This window comes from Microtus pennsylvanicus, chromosome 12, assembly GCF_037038515.1.
Source record: "Microtus pennsylvanicus isolate mMicPen1 chromosome 12, mMicPen1.hap1, whole genome shotgun sequence".
NCBI lineage: Eukaryota > Metazoa > Chordata > Mammalia > Rodentia > Cricetidae > Microtus > Microtus pennsylvanicus.
The window spans coordinates 88,432,671-88,454,996 of NC_134590.1; the positions used below are offsets into that span (position 1 = coordinate 88,432,671).

Genomic DNA, 22,326 nt, shown 5'->3' on the forward strand with positions numbered 1-22,326 from the left:
GTGTCTTAGATTCTCTTGATAATGATTACAAACTGTAAGATGAAATAAATGTCTTTTCTCTCTGGATTGGTTTTATAGTGTTTTATCACAGCAACAGAAAGCAAGTGAATATATCAATCATGATTTCATCAGGAAAGAGGATCAAGTACCAAACACATGTATCTGCATTATTTATTTAAATTTAATATTAATTTTTTGTTAATTCTCAGAATTGCATACATGTATACAATTAAACATGACCGTATCCAATCCCATTTATCCTACCAAGATGACCTCCTATCTGTTTTGTGTGTATTCCTCCTAACTTACATATTTTTGGTTTTTATAATAACAACTAATCATGTCCATATGTGAATGGGTTTGGGGCCATTTCATGGAGCATGGAAAACATGCCAAAAGCCACACACACAAAATGAATGATTCTTTATCCTCCAACAACTACCAGTATCTCCTCAGAACTGAGTGGTATCTAGAAATCATCTGCCCCATCTACACTAGGATTTTGGCTTTCTTCATCTTGTGTAGGTTTGTGAAGACAACCACAGCTGCTCTAAGGCCATGATTTTTATGCTGTGTCATGTACACAAGAGAGCACCCTGTAATACTCTTCCCTGTAACATTCGCTCTGCTTTCTCCTTCTTGCTGTTATTGGAAACTTGTTGATAGTGGTGGGTTTAAGATAATTGTACTGTTTAGGATTGAGAATTCAGTCTTTTATGCTTAATATGTTGAGAACGTCTTCACTGAGTTCTGTTCACTGCAAAATAAGCTTTGTGATTAAGGTTGACATCAACATAGCTCTATCGGTATGCACATATAAAATATGAAGGCAACATGATGGAATGATCATTCGTAAGATAGCATTACCAAGTATTGCCTTGAATCAAACATAAAACGAACATGAAACTCCATTCTGAGGAGCAAGTATTCAATCTAATTAGAAAGTGCTTAAGTACTCCATAATAGGCTTTCAAATATTGTATCACCAGACGTATCTTACCTGTAACGTTAAGTATTTTAGGTACTAGGCCTAAAGTTGGGTAAGACCATTAATGTCTTTTCTTCACAAATCAGTTTGAGAGTACCTTTTATCATTATGAAATCTAGACAGTAGGGAAGAAGTTTGGTGGTTGATTTGAGACTGATTTCTTTATGTCATTTAGCTAAAGGTCATAGTATTTTTAGAAGTTTCATCTTACCATGGGTATATTTGCTAAAGAAAGTGGCAGGTAAAGCAAAATTAAGAATGTGTAAAAATTCTCTTGGAATTCCACTGCTTTGCTAATTTCAAAGTTAATGATAGTATTCATAGCATTTATATACTTAGGAATATGTAATAATGTACATATATAACAAAATATGTACATATAACATAATACATATATATGATGCATATCTATATATAATTAATATGAAAAGAGGGCATAGAGTTGAAGGGGTTCAATAAGAGATATATGGGCATATGGGGCATTTTGGAGAGAAGACAGAGAAAGGGAGATGATAAAATTAGTTGAGCCACCTGAAATCTAATCCCAGTGTTCAGACCTAAACACCTCTTCACAAAGCAATAATTATTGGACACAGTAGGACAATAGTATATATATCTATATCTATATCTAAATCTATATACATATTTCATTTATATGTACCTACATAAGTAGCAATAATAGAGATGAGGTCATGAATTTTATTATTATTACTTAAAATACCAATTCAAATTCCCACTACCCTCTCCTCCTCCCACTGCCTCCTCACACATTCCTACCCATCGCCCTCCAATCCTAAGAGAGGACAAGGCACCCATCCCTGTGGAAAGTCCAAGGCCCTCTCTACTACATCTAGGTTGACCAAGATATACATCCAAAGGGTTTCTTGTTTTTCCATATGAAGTTGATTACTGTTCTTTCAAGGTCGTGAAGAATTGTGTTGTGATTTTGATGGGGATTGCATTGAATCTATAGATTGCCTTTGGTAAAATTGCCGTTTTTACTATGTTGATCCTTACTATCCAAGAGCATGGGAGATCTTTCCATTTTCTGGTATCTTCGTCAATTTCTTTCTTCAAAGACACTAAGTTCTTGTCAAATAGTCTAACAAATGTCCTTTCTTAGTGTTACCTCAAGATATTTTATGTGATTTATGGCTATTGTGAAAGGTGATGTTTCTCTGATTTCCCTTCAGCTTCTTTATCCTTTGTGTATAGGAGGGCTACTGAATTTTTTAGTTGATCTTGTTTCCTGCCACTTCACGGAAGGTATTTATCAGCTGTAGGAGTTCTCTGGTAGAGTTTTTGGAGTCACTTATATTCACTACTATATCATCTGCAAATAATGAAAGTTTAACATCTTCTTTCCCAATTTGAATCCCCTTGATCTCCTTATGTTGTCTTATTGCCTAAACTTCAAGAAGTATGTTGAAGAGATATGGAGAGAGCAGACAGCCTTGTGTTCTTCCTGATTTTAGTGGAATTGCTTTGAATTTCTCTCCATTTAATTTGATGTTAGCTGTTGGCTTACTGTATATTGCTTTTATTATATTTAGATATGGTCCTGTATCCCTAATCTCTCCAAGACCTTTATCAAGAAGGGGTGCTGAGTTTTGTCAAATGCTTATTCCACATCTAATGAAATGATCACATGAATTTTTTCTTTCAGTTTATATATGATGGATTACGTGGATATGTTTTTCATATGTTGAACCAGCCCTTTATCACCGGGGTGAAGCCTACTTGATCATAATGAATGATTTTTTATGTGTCATGGATTTGGTTTGCCAGTATTTTGTTGAGAATTTTTGCACTGATGTTCATGAATGAGACTGATCTGTAATTCTCTTTCTTGGTTGAGTCTTTGTGCAGTTTTGGCATCAGGTTAACTGTAGCTTAATAAAAAGAGTTTGGCAATGAGCCTTTTGTTTCTATAATATGGAACACTTTGAGGAGTACAGGTATTGGCTCTCCTTTAAAGTTCTGGTATAATTCTGCACTAAAACCATCTGGCCCTTTGCTTCTTTTGGTTTGGAAGTTTTTGATGATGGCTTCTATCTCCTTGCAGCTTATAGTTCTATTTAAATTGCTCACCTGGTCTTGATTTAACTTTGGTAGATAGTATCTATCTAACAAATTGTCTATTTCTTTCACATTTTCCAATTTTGTGGAGTACAGATTTTTGTAGTAGGACCCAATGATTCTCTGAATTTGCTCAGTGTCCACTGTTATATTCCCCTATTTATTCGTTATTTTGTTAATATGACTGTTCTCTCTTTGCCTTTTGATTAGTTTGAATAAGGGTTTGTCAATCTTGTTGATTTTCACAAAGAACTAGCTCGTGTTTCACTGATTCTTTGTATGGTTTTCTATGTTATTGATTACATCCCTCAATTTGATTATTTCCTGTCTTATACTCCTATTAGGTGAGCCTGCTTCTGTTTTTTTATACTGCTTTCAGGCGTACTGTTAGGTCACTGATGTGAGCTCTCTCCATTTTCTCTATGTGGACACTTAGAACTATGAATTTTTCTTTTAGCACTGCTTTCTTTCATAGTGTCCCCTAGGTTTGGATATGTTGTGCCTTCATTTTCACTGGATTCAAGGAAGGTTTTAATTTCTTTATTTTTTTCCTTGACCTAGGATAATCAGTAGTAGACTCTTCAGTTTCCATGAGTTTATAACCTTTATGGAAATAGTATTGCTGTTGAATTCTAGCTTTACTCCATTGTGATCTGAGAATACAGAGTGGATTACACCACTTTTTTATATCTGTGGATGTTTGCTTTGTTACCAAGGATGTGATCAATTTTAGAGCAGGTTTCATGAGGTGCTGAGAAGAAATATTCTCTTTTGTTTGGGTGCCATGTTCTATAAATGTCTGTTAATTTCATTTGATTCATTACATCCGTTAGTTCTCTTATTTCTCTGTGAAGTTTCTGTCTGTTTGACCTGTCCACTGTCGTGAGAGGAGTGTTTAAATCTCCTATTATTAGTGTATGGGGTTTGATGTGTAATTTTTTTTTTTTGAACACTGGCCAATTTATTTTATTTATTTATTTTTTTTTCTGGTTTTTATTTTTTTTTAAATTTATTTATTTATTAAAGATTTCTGTCTCTTCCCCGCCACCGCCTCCCATTTCCTTCTCCCTCCCCCAATTAATTCCTCCCTCTCCCCCCCAGCCCGAAAAGCAATCAGGGTTCCCTGTCCTGTGGGAAGTCCAAGGAACCCCCACCTCCATCCAGGTCTAGTAAGTTGAGCATCCAAACTGCCTAGGCTCCCACAAAGCCAGTGCGTGCAGTAGGATCAGAAACCCATTGCCATTGTTCTTGAGTTCTCATTAGTCCTCATTGTCCACTATGTTCAGAGAGTCCGGTTTTATCCCAGGCTTTTCCAGACCCAGGCCAGCTGGCCTTGGTGAGTTCCCAATAGAACATCCCCATTGTCTCAATGTGTGGGTGCACCCCTCACGGTCCTGAGTTCCATGCTCGTGCTCTCTCTCTATCTGCTCCTGATTTGGACCTTGAGATTTCAGTCCTGTGCTCCAATTTAGGTCTCTGTCTCCTTTCATCGCTTGCTGAAGGTTAATATTCAGGAGGATGCCTATATGTTTTTCTTTGGGTTCTCCTTATTTAGCTTCTCTAGGATCACTAATTATAAGCTCAATGTCCTTGGTTTATGGCTAGAAACCAAATATGAGTGAGTACATCCCATGTTCCTCTTTTTGGGTCTGGCTTACCTCACTCAGGATAGTGTTTTCTATTTCCATCCATTTGTATGCAAATTTCATGAAGTCCTTGTTTTTTATTGCTGAGTAGTACTCTAATATGTATAAATTCCATACTTTCTTCATCCATTCTTCCATTGAAGGGCATCTAGGTTGTTTCCAGGTTCTGGCTATCACAAACAATGCTGCTATGAACATTGTAGAGCATATACTTTTGTTGTATGATAAGGCCTCTCTTGGGTATATTCCCAAGAGTGGTATTGCTGGGTCCAGGGGTAAGTTGATCCCGAATTTCCTGAGAAACCGCCATACTGCCTTCCAAAGTGGTTGCACAAGTTTGCATTCCCACCAGCAATGGATGAGTGTACCCCTTTCTCCACAACCTCTCCAACAAAGGCTATCATTGGTATTTTTGATTTTAGCCATTCTGACAGGTGTAAGATGGTATCTTAAAGTTGTCTTGATTTGCATTTCCCTGATCGCTAAGGAAGTTGAGCATGACCTTAAGTGTCTTTTGGCCATTTGAAGTTCTTCTGTTGAGAATTCTCTGTTCAGCTCAATGCCCCATTTTATAATTGGGTTGATTAGCCTTTTACGGTCTAGTTTCCTATATATTTTGGAGATCAGACCTTTGTCAGTTGCGGGGTTGGTGAAGATCTTCTCCCAGTTGGTGGGTTGCCTTTGTGTCTTAGTGACAGTGTCCTTTGCTTTACAGAAGCTTCTCAATCTCAGGAGGTCCCATTTATTCAATGAGGTCCTTAATGTCTGTGCTGCTGGGGTTATACGTAAGAAGTGGTCTCCTGTGCCCATGTGTTGTAGAGTACTTCCCACTTTCTCTTCTATCAGGTTTACTGTGTTCATACTGATATTGAGGTCTTTAATCCATTTGGACTTGAGTTTTGTGCATGGTGATAGATATGGATCTATTTTTATTCTTCTACAGATTGACATCCAGTTTTGCCAGCACAATTTGTTGAAGATGCACTCTTTTTTCCATTGTATACTTTTAGCTCCTTTATCGAAAATCAGGTGTTCATAGGTTTGTGGGTTAAAGTCCAGGTCTTCTATTCGATTCCATTGGTCGACTTCTCTGTTTTTATGCCAATACCAAGCTGTTTTCAATACTGTAGCTCTGTAGTAGAGTTTGAAGTCAGGGATGGTAATGCCTCCAGACGATCCTTTGTTGTATAAGATTGTTTTGGGTATCCTGGGTTTTTTGTTTTTCCATATAAAGTTGATTATTGTCTTCTCCAGATCTGTGAAGAATTTCGATGGGATTCTGATGGGGATGGCATTGTATCTATAGATTGCTTTTGGTAGAATTGCCATTTTTACTATGTTGATCCTTCCAATCCAAGAGCAATGGAGATCCTTCCATTTTCTGGTGTCCTCTTCAATTTCTTTCTTCAAAGACTTAAAGTTCTTGTCAAGTAGACCTTTCACTTCTTTGGTCAGAGTTACCCCAAGATAATTTATGCTATTTGTGGCTATCATGAAAGGTGATGCTTCTCTGATTTCCCTCTCTGCTTCCTTATCCTTAGTGTATGGGAAGGCCACTGATTTTTTGGAGTTGATCTTGTATCCTGCCACATTACTAAAGGTGTTTATCAGCTGTAGGAGTTCTTTGGTAGAGTTTTTGGGGTCGCTTATGTATACTATCATATCATCTGCAAATAACGAGAGCTTAACTTCTTCTTTTCCGATACGAATCCCCTTGATCCCTTTATGTTGTCTTATTGCTATTGCTAGAACTTCAAGCACTATATTGAAGAGGTATGGAGAGAGTGGACAGCCTTGTCGTGTTCCTGATTTTAGTGGGATGGCTTTGAGTTTTTCTCCATTTAATTTAATGTTAGCTGACGGCTTGCTGTAAATAGCTTTTATTATATTTAGGTATGATCCTTGTATCCCTAATCTCTCCAAGACTTTTATCATAAAGGGGTGTTGAATTTTGTCAAATGCTTTTTCAGCATCTAATGAAATGATCATATGGTTTTTTTCTTTCAGTTTATTTATATGGTGGATTTTATTGATAGATTTGCGTATGTTGAACCAGCCCTGCATCTCTGGGATGAAGCCTACTTGATCATAATGGATAATTTTTCTAATGTGATCTTGGATTCGGTTTGCCAGTATTTTATTGAGAATTTATGCATCGATATTCATGAGTGAGATCGGCCTGTAATTTTCTTTCTTGGTTGGGTCTTTGTGTGGTTTTGGTATCAGGGTAACTGTAGCTTCATAAAAGGAATTTGGCAATGACTCTTCTGTTTCTATATTGTGAAATACATTAAGGAGTATAGGTATTAGCTCTTCTTGGAAGTTCTGGTAGAATTCTGCATTGAAACCATCTGGTCCTGGGCTTTTTTTGGAAGGTAGATTTTCGATAACGGTTTCTAGCTCTTCGCGACTAACAGGTCTATTTAGATCGTTCACCTGGTCTTGGTTTAGCTTTGGTATGTGGTACTTATCTAAAAAAATGTCCATTTCTTTTGTATTTTCTAGTTTTGTGGCATACAGGCTTTTGTAGTAAGATCTAATGAGTCTCTGAATTTCCTCTGTGTCTGTGGTTATGTCCCCCTTTTCATTTCTGATCTTATTTATTTGCGTGTTCTCTCTCTGTCGTTTAATTAGTTTGGATAGGGGTTTGTCGATCTTGTTGATTTTCTCCAAGAACCAACTTTTTGTTTCATTGATTCTTTGGACCGTTTTCTGTGTTTCTATTTTGTTGATTTCCGCCCTCAGTTTGATTATTTCCAGTCTTCTACTCCTCCTGGGCGCATCTGCTTCTTTTTCTTCTAAAGCTTTCAGGTGTGCTGTTAAGTCTCCGATGTATGCTTTCTCTGTTTTCTTTAAGTGGGCACTTAGTGCTATGAACTTTCCTCTTAGCACTGCATTCATGGTGTCCCATAGGTTTGAGTATGTTGTCCCTTTATTTTCATTAAATTCAAGGAAGACTTTAATTTCTTTCTTGATTTCTTCCTTGACCCAGGTGTGGTTCAGTAGTTGACTGTTCAGTTTCCATGAGTTTGTCGGCTTTCTGGAGGTAGGATTGTTGTTGAATTCTAACTTTAATCCGTGGTGATCTGATAAGACACAGGTGGACACTGATATTTTTTTGTATCTGTGGAGGTTTCCTTTGTTTCCGAGTATGTGGTCAATTTTCGAGAAGGTTCCATGGGCTGCAGAGAAGAAGGTATATTCTTTCCTATTTGGGTGGAATGTTCTATAGATGTCTGTTAAGTCCATTTGCTTCATTACCTCCAGTAGTTCTCTTACTTCTCTATTAGGTTTCTGTCTGATTGACCTGTCCATTGCTGAGAGAGGTGTATTGAAGTCTCCTACTACTAGTGTGTGTGGTTTGATGTCTGCCTTGAGTTTTAGTAATATTTCTTTTACATACGTGGGTGCTTTTATATTAGGGGCGTAAATATTCAGGATTGAGACTTCATCCTGACAAATTGTTCCAGTTATGAGTATAAAGTGTCCATCTCGATCTCTTCGGATTGATTTTAGTTTGAAGTCAGTTTTGTTAGAAATTAATATGGCCACACCTGCTTTTTTCTTAGGACCATTTGCTTGAAAGATCTTTTCCCAGCCCTTTACTCTGAGTAGATGCCTGTCTTTGTGGTTGAGATGTGTTTCTTGCAAACAGCAGAATGTTGGATCCTGTTTTCGTATCCAATCTCTTAGCCTGTGCCTTTTTATAGGTGAATTGAGACCATTAATATTAAGTGATATTAATGACCAGTGGTTGTTTACGCCAGATATTCTTATTGTTTTTGGAAGTAGAATTTGTGTGTCTCCCTTCTTTGAGTTGTGCTAGTGAAGGGTCGCTAGATGCCTGAGTTATTGTAAGCAGTGTTGGCAATGTTGGATTCCTTGGGTTGCGATTTTCCTTCTATTACTTTCTGTAGGGCTGGATTCGTGGCTACGTATTGTTTAAATTTGTTTTTATCCTGGAATGTCTTGATTTCTCCATTTATAGTGAGCGAAAGCTTGGCTGGGTATAGTAGTCTGGGCTTGCATCCATGGTCTCTTAGCTTCTGCAGTACTTCTATCCAGGACCTTCTGGCTTTCATTGTTTCCATAGAGAAATCAGGTGTAAGTCTGATCGGTTTACCTTTATAAGTTACTTGGCCTTTTTCCTTTGCAGCTCTTAGTATTCTTTCTTTAACCTGTATATTTTGTGTTTTGATTATTATATGGCGAGGGGATGTTTTCCTTTGATCCAGTCTGTTTGGTGTTCTATATGCTTCTTGAATATTGAAAGGAATATCTTTCTTTATGTTGGGAAAGTTTTCTTCCATAATTTTGTTCAAAATATTTTCTGGGCCTTTGAGCTGTGACTCTTCTCCTTCTTCTATTCCTATTATTCTTAGATTTGGTCTTTTTATTGTGTCCCATATTTCCTGAATGTTTTGTGATGAGAATTTGTTGGCTTTGCAGTTTTCTTTGATCAGAGCGTTTATTTTCTCTATGTTGTCCTCAGAATCTGAGATTCTCTCTTCTATTTCTTGTATTCTATTGATTATGCTTGTTTCTGTAGGCTCTGCTCGTTGACCTAGATTTTCCATATCCAGCTGGGCCTCAGTTTGTGTTTTCTTCCTTGCTTCCATTTCAGTTTTCAATTCTTGAACTGTTTCCATTACCTGTTTGATCGTTCTTTCTTGGTTTCCCAGGGTATTATGTACGTATTTACTCATTTCTTCAAATTTTTGGTTATACTTCTCATCCATTTCTATAAGGGCATTTTTCACATGTTGTTTAAGGGACTCTACAGCTTTCATAAAGTCAATTTTTTCCACTTCTTCTGTGTTATGGTGTTGGAGACCTTCTGTTGTAAGATCGTTGGGTTCTGGTGTTTTCATGTTGTTTTTCAGATTATTGGGTGAATTCTTTCCTTGGCGCCTGCCCATCTCCTCCTATGGATGCTATCTAAGGGGTCTTTTAAAACTGGTTCAGGTTCCCCTGCTGGCCAGGGGCTCCTCTTACAAAATGCCCTTGCTCTGTTTCCTGGTTCCTGCCGGGGGCCAAGATCCCTCTCACCCCTCAGAAAGGTCTTCAGGAATAGGACCCGGCTCCTCCTTTGCCAGGGACCTCCCCAACCGAAGGCCTACCTCTTTGGTTTAATTGTAGTGGGGCGATCTGTTCTTGGTGTTGCGTGCGCGGTCCCTGCAGCCTGCTTCTCCTGCTGGGACGGTTCCCGCCGCCAGCAGCCTGTGTCCTCTGCTGCCGCTCTGGTCCCAGTGGGTCCCCGCCGGCTGCGCTGGGCGTACTCCGGCCGCGTTCCGCCGCCCGGTGTTCCGGCCGCGTTCCGCCGCCCGGTGTTCCGGCCGCGTTCCGCCGCCCGGTGGTCCGGCCGCGTTCCGCCGCCCGGTGGTCCGGCCGCGTTGCGTTCCGCCGCCCGGTGGTCCGGCCGCGTTGCGTTCCGCCGCCCGGTGGTCCGGCCGCGTTGCGTTCCGCCGCCCGGTGGTCCGGCCGCGTTGCGTTCCGCCGCCCGGTGGTCCGGCCGCGTTGCTTTCCGCCGCCCGGTGGTCCGGCCGCGTTGCGTTCCGCCGCCCGGTGGTCCGGCCGGGTTGCGTTCCCTTGATGTGCAATTTTAAGTTTTAGTAAAGTTTCATTTACATATGTGGTTGCTCTTGAATGAAGGGCATAGATGTTCAGGATTGAGACTACATCTTGATGAATTGTTCCTGCTATGTGTATAAAGTGTCCTTTTCTATCTCTTTTGATTGATTTTGTTTGAGATCAATTTTGTTAGATCTTAGGATACCTCACCCACATGTTTCATAGATCCATTTGATTGGAAAATCTTTTGCCAACCCTTTACTCTGATGTCTTGTCTGTCTTTGAGGTTGAGGTGTGTTTCTTGTTCCAGTGAAAAATGGGGACCCCTAAGCCAGAGGAAAGCCACTGCCTCTGCCTTGGCACTCCCAAGCCCTGGAGGCAGAAGAGCCCAGACTGGACTGAGGATGGCTCTATGCTCAGCACAAACAGCCTAAGGGGAATCCTCTCCTCTTCAGGGTTCTGCACCCAAAGGACCAGAGGGCCCTCCTTAGCTCCTTCCAATGCAAGGCTACCTGCTTACCAAAGGCAAGAAATCCCAAGATGTGGTCATGGCTGCCATGCCAGCCCCCCTGGTGCCACTGGTGTCTTTGGTTCCTGTGGTGAGTGACTGCAGGCCAGTCTCCCAGAAGACCAAGGTTCCTGGAATCGCGAGGGAGGAAGAGGCACCACCACTGCTCACAGACTAGAAGCAGCAGCCACCTTTCTTCCACAGAATAGCTGAAGTATCTGGCTGAACAGTGCTTTTGGGCTGACTTATTGTCCTTCCAGGTTCTGCTGTCTGTGCACCAGAAGCTCTGATTGGTAAACTCACAGCTGGAGCCCAGTCTGTGGGTCTTCCATGAAGAGCCCTCTGGCATATGCACAGTTCTATTTGGGGGTATCCCTGAGAAGACCAAGCAGTAGATCAATGCTCTGTTACCAGCTCCAGATCTACCTGAGCCAGGGCCTGTACAAGTGTAATTGGAAGATCATTTCCCAGGTGCTCTTCACCAAGACCCACAGGGATAGAAAGGCAGGGAGAGTCTCTTAGGGCTTAGGCATAGGGATTGGGGCATTTTTGCTTAGAGACTAATCACTCACCCCTTCTTCCTTTGGTTCAGTTGGTGCTTGCATCTCAAGTGGCTATTCTTCTTTTGATTCATTCAGGTGGTGTTATGTATACAGTTTTTTATGGCCTTACAGGGATAATGTACATGAATAGTGTGTGTTGCTGTGTATATTTATATGTGTGTTGTATATATATATATATATATGTAATATATATACATACAGATATATATATACATATATGCCATGTGCACAAGTAAATAAAATGAAATTGAAAAGCTAAAGAATCTCCCAATAGGTAGCTTTCTCTCCTTTCCTAGGTTGCTTCTCCAGAAGTCATGACATACCCTAGGCATGGACCAATAATTACATATAACTTATTTGAAAGTGTAACTACACATCTAGATAACCAATTTTTCCCTTCATGTAAAAACAGTGACAAAATGTAGAGAAAATATAGGCATTATATGAATAGTGCAGATGGTAATAGAAGTTATTTTATACAGCTATAGTAATGAAATCCTCATGATAATGTCAAAAATATACATGTTAATTAACGAATTTGAATGAAAGCCCCAGACACAAATCCACATACCTATGAACACCTGATATTTTATAAAAAAGCCAGAAATATGCAATGCACATGAGAAATATCTGTAACAAATGGTGACAGTCTAACTGGATTCTGTGTGCAGAAGAAAGGAGATAGCACCATATTTGTCATCCTGAACAAACTCCAGACCAAGTGATTCAAAAGCCTCACCTAAATCCATTTTTACTGAACTAGACAGAAGAGAAGCTAGGGAGTAGCCTGAAATGCATTGACACAAAAGACTACTTCTTAAACAAAACACTGATAGTGCAGGCACTAAGATCAACAATTAATAAATGGGACCTCACAAAACCAAAATGCTCCTGAAAAGCAGAGAACACTGGCAATAATATAAAACAGCAGCTGACAGACTAGAAAGGGATTCTCCCTAACTCCACATCTAATACAGGGCTCACATCACAAATATCTAAACACTGGAAGTCCATGTGGAAATCTGTGATTCCTGCTGCTGCCAGATTTTAGGGGTGAGGAATATTCTTTTGCAGACCCTTTAATAGAAATGAGAGACATTGAAGGCTCTGTGACAACCTCTCCCCACAAGCAAACAAATCAATATAAAACCAGTCCAGACAGAGAGATACAGAGAAAAATCTTTGAAAATTTGATAAATTTGCTGAAGTATATAGATCTTCACAAATGATGGGTTTTCCTGTGGGGCAGGGTCTGGGAATAAACTTAGCAATCTTTAAAGATTGGACACTGTGGGTTTCACCATACTCCACTGAGTATGTGGGAGACACAAAATAAAATACCTGTATTTTTTTTCTTTTTCTTTTTGAAAGGGAAAAGGGGTAGAAGGGTCAGCCTGGGAGGAATGGGAAAATAGTATCTTCAGTGTACATTGTATGAAATTCCCAAATAATTAACCATTTTTTTTGTATTGAGGCAAAAAGAACTCAAGAAATTAGACATCAACAAATCAATTAATCCACTTAAACTGGGTTACAGATATAAACATAATTCTCCATAGAGAAATCTCAAATGACAGAGAAAACCCCAAAGAAATGTTCAACATTTTAGCAACTAAGGAAATTTAAAGTCAAAACCAGTTTGAGAGTCGATTGAACATCTGTCAGAATGACTAAGATCAATAGCACAAGTGACAGCTCATGCTGGTCAGGGTGTAGAGCATTGTAGTAAAACGGGCGGCTGGGCTGCATCCCAGGCACCCTACCGCCCGCACGGCTAGCTTTACCCAAAATAATTACATGGAAACTCTATTCTTTTAAACACTGTTTAGCCCATTAGTTCCAGCCTCTTATTGGCTAGCTCTTACATATTGATCTAACCCATTTCTAATAATCTTTGTAGCCCATGAGGTGGCTTACCAGGGAAGATCTTAACCTTCGTCTGTCTGGAGTGGGAGAATCATGGCGACCGACCTGACTCAGCTTCTTTTTCCTACTATATTGTTCTGTTTACTCCACCTACCTAAGGGTTGGCCTATCAAATGGGCCTAGGCAGTTTCTTTACTAAGTAACCAATGAAAGCAACATGTCAAAAAAAATCACTCCCACATCAGAGCATGGGGAACATTTGTCCATTGCACGTGGGCGTTAAAACTTGTATAACTGTTATGCAATTCAATATGGATGTGCAGGCTTTGTTGACTCCTCATGGAGGCCTTACCCTTTCTGGTGAGAAGATATGGTCGGATGCATTGAGGTAGAGAAAGAACAGGAGAAGCCGGCCACTCGAGTTACCATGTTGTTGGAGTTGGAGGAGGTGCTCATGTCTGACTGGGTGGCAGTGTGGTCCCATGTATTCAAGGAGAACTAGTAGCTTGAGTTCATGTTCACTGTGTCCTGGAACAAGACTGAAGGCAATTTTGACATCCACTGCCAGAGCTGGATGGTCCAGATGCCGAGGAGCAGTTCACGGGAACAGATGGGGTCTCCTGAGCCAGATGGAAGCCCCTGCCTCTGCATTGGCGCTTCCAAGACTTAGGCCATAGAAGAGCCGGGACTGGGCTGAGGATGGCTCTGTGTTCAGTGCATGCAGCCGCTAGGGAATCCTCTTTTCTCCTGTGTCAGGCCAGCAAACGAGCAGAGAATCCCCTCCATGGCCCTGTGCAGGGCAAGGTAAGACTGCTTCATTGAGGCAAGGTATCCCAGCTGCCACACCTCCCCCTCCGGAGCCCCTGGTTTCTTCCTCGCCAGTGGTGAGTGCCTGCTGGCGGTCTCCAAGAAGACCTAGGTCTCTGAAATTGTGTGGGAGGACTAGGTGCCACTGCTGCTCACAGACTGGGAGCCACAGCCGCCTTCCTTCCACTGCAGAGCTGGAGTTTCTGCCTGAAGAGTGCACCTGGGCTGGGCTCTTCTCCTTCCAGGTTCTACTGTCTGTGTACCAGCAGCTGTTCTTGGTAAACTCACAGCTCGAGCCATGTCTGATGGTCTTTCCCAAAGAGCCCTCTGACATAAGCATTGTGCTGTTCCAGGACATCCCAGAGATGACCAAGCAGATAATTGATGCTTTGTGTTACCAGCTCCAGGTCTACCTGGGTCATGGCCTGGACAAGTGCAGTTGGAAGATCCTTGCCCAGATGCTCTTCACTGAGACCCACAGGGAGAGACAGACAGGGAGTGTAGCTTAGGGCTCAGGGCTTAGGGATTGGGGCATTTTAGTTGGAAGACTAGCTACTCAATTTCTTCTTCCAGTTGGTTTAGGTTGTGCTTATACCTCTAGGGGCTATTCTTTTTCTGATTCATTCAGGTGGTGCTACATATAGAGTTTTCTATGGCCTAACATTGATAATGTACATGAATAGCATATGTGCACAGTAACTCAAATTAAATTGATAGGCATAAGCGTCTCTCCATAGGCAGCTTCTCTTCTTTCCTAGGTTGCTGCTCCAGAAGTCATGACACACATCAAGCATGGACCAATAATTACACATAACTTATTTGTAAGAGTAACTACACATCAACATAAAATGTTTTCTCTTCAGGTAATAGTGACACAATGGAGAGAAAATGCAGGCATTCTATGAATAGTGCACAAGGTACTAGAAATTATATCCCATAGCTATAGTAACAAAACCCTAATGATATTGTCAAAAATAAACATGTTAATCAAGGGATTTGAATCAAAGACCCAGATGCAAATCTGCATATATATGAATACCTGATATTTTATAAAGAAGCAAGAAATATCCAATGGGAAACTGAAATCTACAATGGGAAACGGTGGCACTCTAACTGGATTTCAATGTGGAGAAGAAAGTAGAGCGCGCCATATTCATCAACCTGAAGAAAACTCCAGTCCAAGTGGTTCAAAAGCCTCACATAAAACCATTTGTAGTGAAGCTGACAGAAGAGGAGCTAGGGAACAGCCTTGAATATATTGAAACAGGAGACTACACTAAGGTCAACAATTAATAAATGGGCCTCACAAAACTGAAAATCTCCTGGAAAGCAGAGAACATGTGGCAATAGGAGAAAACAGCTGCTTTTAGACTGAAAAAATGATTTTCCCTAACTCCACAACTAATAGAGTGCTCACGTTCCAAATACATAAATATGGAAGTCCATGTAAAATTTTGTGATCCTTGCTGCTGCCAGTTGTTTGGGGCAAGGAAGCTTCTTTTGCAAAACCATGACTGAGAATGAGAGACATTGCAGGTTGTGTAACACCCACTCCCCCCCCCAACAAACAAATCAAAATAAAAACAGTCCAGACAGGGAGCTATTAAAGAGAGTCCTTAAAATTGTGATAAAGATGTTGAAGTATATAGATTTTCATAAATGATGGTTTTTCATGTGGGAAAGGGGGCTGAACAACAAAGAATCCTTTATCTACATAATAATCAAAACAATATCCATGCAGAATTAAGAAAGAATACTAACAGCTGCACAGGTAATAGGTCTAGTAACATATAAATGCAGACCTGCTAGAATACACCTGACTTTTCAATGGAAACAATGTAAGCCAGAAGGTCCTGGTTGAGCCCTATGAAGACATTAGTAGGCCATGGATGCCAGCTAGTATACACAGTGAACTTTCATTTACCATAGATGGAGAAAAGACAGGAACAGATTTAAATAATGTGTAGCTACAAATCTATATCAATGGAAAGTACTAGAAGTAAAATTTCAACCCAAGGAAGTCAGCTACATTCACAAAGTCACAGAAAATAGATGATCTCACAGTAGTAAATCCCAAATAAAAGAAAAGCAAAGACAATAATGTCACCACCAACAAAAAGTCAAATAACAGGAATTAGCAATCACTTGTCATTAATATCCCTTAATAGAAATGGTATCAAGTCACTTATAAAAAGACACAGACTAACAGATTGGATACAAAAACATAATTTATTCTTCTGCTGCATACAAGAAGCACATCTCAACCTCAAAGACAGACATCGCCTCAGAATAAAGGGTTGAGAAAATTTTCCAATAAAATGTACCTAAGAAACAAGCTGGCGTAGCTATCCAAATATCTAACACAATAGACTTCAAACTAAAATCAATCAAAAGAGAAAAAGAAGGACATTTAATATTAGTCACAGGAAAAATCCATCAAGAGGAAATCTCAATACTGAACATGTATGTGCCAAATACAAGGGCACCTTCATATGTACAAGAAACACTTCTAAGGCTTCCATCACATATTATGCCACACATACTAATAGTGGGTGGCCACAACACTTCACTCTCACCACTGGATAGGTCTGACAGACAGAAACTTAACAGAGAAATAAGGGACTAAACAGATGTTATGACTCAAATGGACTTAACACACATCCATAGGATATTCCATCCAAAGATATAAGAGCATACCTTCTTTTCTTCTCTACACCCCATGGAATTTTCTCAAAATTGACCATATACTCAATAAAAAAAGAAAACTTCAACAGATTCCAAAAATAATTGAAGAACCCCATGTATCTTATGGGATAACCATGAATAGAAGTTAGCATTCACCACCCACACTAATTTCCTAACCCACAAACATATGAAAATTGAGTAATACTTATCTGAATCACAAATGGGTCAAGGAAAAAACAAAGAAAGAAATTAAAACTTTGTAAGGTTCAATGAAAATGACCACACAACGTACACAAAGTTATGGGACACAATGAAATCAGTGTTAAGAGGAAAGTTCATACCACTAAATGCCTATATAAAAAAGCTGGAAAAATCCCAGATTAGAAAGTTAACAGACCCAGCTGGAGAGATGGCTCAGTGGTTAAGAGCATTGCCTGCTCTTCCAAAGGTCCTAAGTTCAATTCCCAGCAACCACATGGTGGCTCACAACCATCTATAATGAGGTCTGGTGCCCTCTTCTGGCCTGCAGACATACACACAGACAGAACACTGTATACATAATAAGTAAATAAGTAAATATTTTTTTTAAAAAAAAGAAAGTTAACAGACCACCTGTAAGCTCTAGAACAAAGAGAAGAAAACTCACCCAGGAGGACTAGATGACAGGAAATAATGAAATTGAGAGATGAGATTAACAAAATAGAAAGAAAACAGTACAAGACTGGCTTTGTGGGAACCTAGGCCATTTGGATGCTCACCTTACTAGACCTGGAAGGAGGTGGAAGGTCCTTGGACTTCCCACAGGGCAGGGAACCGTCACTGCTTTTTGGGCTGATGAGGGAGGGGGACTTGATTGGGGGAGACGGAGGGAAATGGTAGGCGGTGGCTGGGAGGAGGCAAAAATCTTTAATAAATTGTAGTATTAAGAGCGGCGGCGGGGCTGCGTCCCCAACACCCCAGCCGCCTGCTCGGCTAGCTTTTGCCCCGAAATAATTACACAGACACTGTATTCTTTTAATCACTGCTTGGCACATTAGCTCTAGCCCTTACTGGCTAATTCTGATATCCCGATCAACCCATTTCTAATAAACTGTAGCACGGTTCTTACCGGGAAGATTCTAGCCTAAGTCCATCCTGGGTCGGAGCTTCATGCGTGCGTCTGCCCAGGAGCTGGGAGCATGGCGTCTTTCTCTGAGGCGTCTGCTCCTGAGAGCAGAGCTGTGGAGTCTGAGCTCACTTCCTCTTCCTCCCAGCGTTTTGTTCTGTTTACTCCTCCCACCTATCTCCTAACCAATGAGAGCCAAGCAGTTTCTTTTTATTTAACCAATGACCTTCCTCCATCAATAAATAATTTAATTAATAAAAATAATAATAATAAAGAAAACAGTACAAGAATCAATGAGACAAAGAGTTGATTCTTTGAGAAATTGAAATTTTGAGAAAAATCACAAAATTGAAAAATGTCATTCCAAACCAGCCAAACTTCAGAAAGAATATACAAATTAAAAAATCAGAAATCAAAAAGAGGACATAAATCAGACACGGAAGAAATCTAGGGAAATCTAGTGGGCAGGTCACCACCAGCTGTAAGACTTCCTACAGCACATACCCACCACCACCTCCTTCTAAGGGTACTGGGAATACAGAATCCTGTCACTGCATTCTCTTTTGTGTTTGTTCCGTTAATCTGCACTCAGGGCCTAACATTGCATAGCAACTGCTTTGCACACTGATTAAGATCCAGTTCCAATATGAACTTCTTTATAACGTGTACTTAAATTTAAATATACATCATAGTAAAGTTACTATTCTTAGTTAGTGTTCAGTAAATTAAGCTCTATCATTTATGCTGTTATTATATTAATTATACACAATAATTGAAAGATCATCTGCAAGTCATACCCACAAGCATAAAATAGTTTGTTTGTTGAGCCTCTTAAATTGACATTTTCGTCAGTGAATACATTGAGGAAAAGGTGTCTCTATCTAGAATAATCTCCAAACATATATTGTGTATATATATATATATATATATATATATATATATATATATATATATAATCTCTTTCAAGTATTTATTATTTTCTTTATGAGTATATATTTGTAGTGTGAGATTACGTCATCTGAGTACACATACCCTCAGAGGGGAAAAAGGTGTCTGATTCCATGGCGCTGTAGGTAGAGATGGTCGTGAGACACTTGATGGGTTGCGACCTCTGCAAGAGAAGCCAGCACTGTTGGCCAATGAACACATGTGTGTACATAGTCAGAACAAATGATAGATTCAAAGAGTAGAATAATTATTTGAAACACCCTGCTTAGATGATTCTTTTAGCAATGAAATGAAGAAGAGATGTGAATAGACTTTATCTATTATTGCTATTTTAGTGCAACTCTTTGAACTGCAATTCTTTTTTTCATTTATTTATTTATTTGCACTGCCATTCTTATGAAAACCTAATTCCCAAGTCACTGACAGTTCCTTGAGACTCATGGGACTACTCACAGTGATCTCCACGACTCTAGGGCTGGAACTCATTCACTCCTCAGAGCACGAGCACGCACACACACACACACACACACACACACACACACACACACACCACCACCACCACCACCACCACCACAACAACAACAACAACAAAAACAACAAACCACCCCATTTGACACCATGGTGCATCTGGTGATACCCTTTCAAGGGCCCTGCAATACTGGAGTTTTAGTGTCCTGTGCTCTGTTGCTATGTCTTTGCATTATTCTACACAAACAAATGGAACTTTCAAATTCTTCCTGAAGTACACCTGAGGATTTCTAGATAGCACCATAGAGGAGTATGCATGCACTTGTAGACGGGTATCTGATAGTCTAAAACACTGTAAGTTTTAACCTTTATTAGTAGTGACGAAAGAAAATGATCGTCAAAATGTCACTTAGATCATGAGCGAAAGAAAGAAAAGCCAAACAGCCTATCAGTAGTATTAGTTTCCCTGTCACTTCACAGCCTGTGCCATGCATAGAGGACTGGGAATTCACCTGACCCATGGCTGCACCCAACCCACTGAGCTGGCAGCCAGTCCTCCCAAATGCAAACATCCCACTCCAACCCTGGAATGGGATCCCTGTCACCCCCTCCCTCACCCCTGTCACCTTAACCCTCACCACCCTCACCCTCTCCCTCACCACCCTCATCAGCCCCAGCTTGGCTCTCGAGGGTCCACCCTTCATGACTAGGCCGATTTCTCACACTCTGAGGTTGTACAGTGAGTGCCCAGGACCGTGCAGAGCCCAGCCATCCCCAGGAGCTCTGCGCATGCGTACTTAGGCATGTGCGGACAACTGTCCAGAAGACAGTTGGAAGAGCAGGAATTGTGGCCTCTGAGCCCCGATACCTGCAGTTCAGTTTGCTGTCAGCTGTCCTGTCTGCCTCTCACTGGGGTCAGTGCTGTATGAGGAACCTGCATGATGAGAAAAGCGCCTCTTTTTCCTGTCTGGGAGGCGGCCACTAGTGAGCCGTGTTTCCTCCATGGGAGAGCAGTAAACTTCACCCAGAAAGACTTCACTGAAGTGCGGCTCAGTTTTCCTAACAGTAAGACTCCACTGGCATCTGGTTAAAAGTAGATTTAGAAATGCTAGGGCCAGACCGAACATTCACGTTCAGCCAATGTCTCCTCACACCTAGGTTTGGAGTTGATCTGACAGCCAGTGTGTCCGAAATGCCGCTGTTTGCACTGAAAAACAGCGCGTGTATTCTCTCTTTTAGATGGGAAGTCGGCAGGCATGTATAGGTTCTGTCTGCCAGGCTGTGTAATTTGGTGCTCTTTCCATTTCTCCTTGTCATTCCTTCTTTTTAGTGAGAGTTTGACTTATTCTTTTCCAATTTGTTTCCCCTTAATGTCTTTTTGCTGTCTTATTGCTCTAGATAGAACTTTAATTACTCTATGCATAGATATGCAGAGTGGACTACCTTGTCTTGTTCCCGATTTCAGTTGGACTGCTTTGAGTCCTCTCCGCTGAGTTTGATGTTGGCTGTTGGCTTGCTGTATATTACCTCAATTATGTTTAGGTATGTTTCTTGTATCCTTGCTCTCTCCAAGACATTTATCACGAAAAAATGTTGTATTTTGTCAAATGCTTTTTCGACATCTAATGAGATGATCATGTGGTTTTTATTTTTTAGCTTGTTTATGTGGTGGATTAGGTTGACAGATTTTTATATGTTGAACCATTCCTGCATCTGTGGGATGAAGTCAATTTGGTCATGGTGGATGATGGTTCTGATGTGTTCTTGGGTTCGATTTGTCGTTATTTTATTTAGTATTTTTGCATCAATGTTTATGAGTGAGATTGGTCTGTAATTTTCTTTCTTAGTATTCTCTTTCTGTAATTTGGGTATCAGGGTAATTGTAGCCTCATAAAAAGAGTTTGGTAGTGTTCCCTTTATTTCTATTGTGTGGAATAATTTGAGGAGTATTGGTCTTAGTTCTTCCTTGAAAGTCTTGTAGAATTCTGAGCTGAAACCACATTGTCCTAGTCTTTTTTTGGTTGGGAGACTTTTGATGGCTGTTTCTATTTCTTCAGGAGTTATAGGTCTGTTTAATTTGCTTATATGGTCTTGATTTAATTTTGGTAAGTGATATTTATCCAGAAAGTTGTCCATTTCCTTTAAGTTTTCCAATTTTGTGGAGTACAGGTTTTCAAAATATGACCTGATGATCCTCTGTATTTCCTCCATGTCTGATGTTATGTTCCCCTTTTCCTTTCTTATTTTGTTAATTTGGATATTCTCTCTCTGCTTTTTGCTTAGTTTTGATAAAGGTTTGTCTATTTTGTTGATTTTCTTGAAGAACCAGCTCTTTGTCTCATTGATTCTTTGTATTGTTTTCTTTGTTTCTCTTTTGTTGATTTCAACTCTCACTTTATTTCCTGCCATCTAGTTTTTTTTCATGTGAGTTTGCTTCTTTTTGTTCTAAAGTTTTCAAATGTTTTGTTAATTCAGTAGTGTGGGATTTTTTTTCAGCTTCTTTATATAGGCATTTAGTGCTATGAACTTGCTTCTTAACACTGATTTCATTGTGTTCTATAAATTTGGATATGTTGTGTGGTCATTTTTCATTGAATTTTAGGAAGTCTTTAATTTCCCCCTTTATTTCTTCCTTGACCCATTGATGATTCAGGTGAGCATTGTTTAATTTCTGTGTGCTTGTGGGTTTTCTGGAATTAGTATTGCTGTTGACTTCTAGTTTTAAACCATGGTGATCTGATAAGGTACGTTGGGATATTCCATTTTTTTTTTTTTGTATTTTGGAGGTTTGTTTTGTTACCAAGTATGTGGTCAATTTTTGAGAAGGTTCCATGAGGATTCTGTAGATGTCTGTTAAGTCCATTTACTGGTATTGCGTTGCTTCTTTGTGGTGTAGCATGTGATCTTCTTTTCTACTCATCTTTTCCTCTAATAGGTATGGTTGGGCTGTTTGAGATTCTGTTGAGTAATCTTCTAGGTGCCAGTAAATCCCAAGCTCAGATGGTTGTTCCTCGTGGTACAGTCAGTGTCACAGTTCTAGTTTCCCTGTTGGTTACTCCTGTTCCTGGAGGTAGCTCAGTGCTCCTGTGCTT

The 22,326-nt window shown here is 40.1% G+C and overlaps 1 protein-coding gene across 6 annotated transcripts in view; it reads left to right on the plus strand.

Annotated features, from left to right (window-relative positions):
• LOC142832198 (ankyrin repeat and SOCS box protein 3-like) overlaps positions 1 to 22,326 on the plus strand; it is a 152,223-nt gene that overhangs the window by 45,558 nt on the left and 84,339 nt on the right. The window lies entirely within an intron of this gene.